Here is a 2500-nt window from a genome sequence, read left to right on the forward strand (position 1 = left end):
CATGCCACATTCTAATGAAGCTTAAATAAAAAAAATAAAAACTGATAAATCTAAACCAATATTAGTATTTTACCGTAAATGGAGGCACAGGAAAACACCGAAGGCCTTTTTACTCCATTGCCTCTACAGGGAGAAGACCTTCGCCATATCTGTGTGTTTTGCTGTTTTTCCCTTCGTTGTTCTGAGTACTTTTTGTTCAGCATGAATCCTCTATATTGTGTACCAATAACCTAGGGTCTTTACATTGCATGGTCCGATTTCTTTACATCCATAAAAAGCAGCTCTTACAGTGACGTCATGTCATACTGAAGAAGAAATACAGACCATCTCGTAAAAGATTTAGCTCCCATCCTAAATCCTTGAAATTAGTATGAACTGTGGGTAGGCTCATAACGAAGGAATAGCATGACATTCATTATAAATATTGATATGCTAAAAATATGAAAAGAACTTACAGAACTATTATAATGGTCTTTAGTGCACTGTAAGTTAAAGAATATGTACGGTACCTTGTTATAGGGTTATTCATATTCTTATTATTCACTACTTACTTATTCACCCAATGGTCCCATGGTGTAATGGTTAGCACTTTGGACTCTGAATCCAACAATCCGAGTTCGAGTCTCGGTGGGACCTCATCTATTTATAGCCTTGGACCACCCTCACCTCCTCCTGTACAGTGGAACCGGATGTATCAACAAGAACAAAATCATAATTGCATTTTGAGACATATCTGATAATAAAACATAGAAGCTGTACTGGAGATTGTCATAAGATAACTATGAATGAGCATGAATAATCTTACAATATTATATGTCATCATAACCATGCGATATATCATATAAGGATATAACATCCCAGCTCTGCCTTAGAATGTGTAACAATAAATATTGTAAAGCGATAACAGAACACAGACATGCAGCTGAATTTTGATTTATAAAATAAGCAAAATAGATGCTAAGAAATAGCGTCCAGGTAATTGATATTCATATATTCAGGATATAACTCCAGTATACAAATAAATCAAGATCACTTGAAAGGATATATTGGTTATCTCAAAGAATTTACATATTTTGTAAAAGATACTCTGGGTAGAACTGTACCTATTACATTGCAATGTAATATATATATATATGTATACACACACACACACACACACACACACACACACACACACACACACACACACATATATATATATATATATATATATATATATATATATATATATATATATGTGTGTGTGTGTGTGTGTGTGTGTGTGTGTGTGTGTGTGTGTGTGTGTGTGTGTGTGTGTGTATGTATGTATGTATGTATATATATGTATGTATGTGTGTATATGTGAGATGTATAATGTCTCCTTATAGTGTCATGATTATTTACTGTTTAAGCACAATATCCCGAGTGGTCCCTAGATAGTCTAGCTTAATATTTTCCTTCACATATATGGTCTCATGGTGTAATGGTTAGCACTTTGGACTTCAAACGGACTTACCCGGGATGAGCCACGAAAATGAACATGACGCTTCTCAGAAACCAAGTCCGCAATCTCAGTCACTGAACGTCCTTTCATTTTCGGTATAGTGAAAAAGAAATACCTTAATAAACGCAATAGCACAATATATGGTCCCATGGTGTAATGGTTAGCACTTTGGACTCTGAATCCAACAATCCGAGTTCGAGTCTCGGTGGGACCTCATCTATTTATAGCCTCGGACCATCGCCACCTCCACCTGCACAGTGGCATCGATGCATGAACAGGCACTAATTACAACCATATTATTATACACCTGGCAGCATGTTCGTCGTGATGCGATATGGAAACCAGTGTAACGATTTCCGATTCTAATTAAAACAGGAGGGTGGATTCAACTCAGATTAATCAAGGGTTTTTAGGGCCCAGACTTACCTGTTTCCTAACCAGATCTCGTCGGCTATATGTCACTGTGAATATGACCATATTCATGTACATAAATGCACACATAAGTGTGTGTGTACATATACGTACACACACACACACATAAATATGTGTGTGTGACATATGTACCTATATACACGCACACACACATATACACACATACACACACACACATATATGCATATATATATATATATATATATATATATATATATATATATATATATATATATATATATATATATAATGCATATGTATGTATGTGTATATATGTGTGTATATATATATATATATATATATATATATATATATATATATATATATATATATATATATATATATACATTTATATATGGATGCATATGTGTGTATGTGTGTGTACGTGTAAACTGTATATATGCATATATCTTTCTATGTGTGTCTATGTGTCTTCCTGCATTCATAAAAGTGAAAGGGTTTCGTTCTTTCTTCCTTCCCCGCGGATGATGCTAATGCGTTGGATCTTCCTTACGAAAGGTCCGCCGCTCCTTCGCAAGAATCGCCGTTTTTGGATCATAGATGTAGCAGTTATGGTGATGAATA

General features: G+C 34.8%; 2 non-coding genes across 2 annotated transcripts; both read left to right on the top strand.

Annotated features, from left to right (window-relative positions):
- The first annotated feature begins 564 nt into the window (after positions 1-564).
- On the top strand, positions 565-636 carry TRNAQ-CUG (transfer RNA glutamine (anticodon CUG)). The gene has a single exon. It is a non-coding gene; the product is annotated as a tRNA-Gln (tRNA).
- A 989-nt stretch (positions 637-1625) lies between these two features.
- TRNAQ-CUG (transfer RNA glutamine (anticodon CUG)) lies at positions 1626-1697 on the top strand. Its single transcript has one exon. It is a non-coding gene; the product is annotated as a tRNA-Gln (tRNA).
- The last annotated feature ends 803 nt before the right edge of the window (positions 1698-2500 follow it).

The sequence above is a fragment of the Penaeus vannamei genome, chromosome 32, assembly GCF_042767895.1.
Source record: "Penaeus vannamei isolate JL-2024 chromosome 32, ASM4276789v1, whole genome shotgun sequence".
Taxonomy (NCBI): Eukaryota; Metazoa; Arthropoda; class Malacostraca; order Decapoda; family Penaeidae; genus Penaeus; species Penaeus vannamei.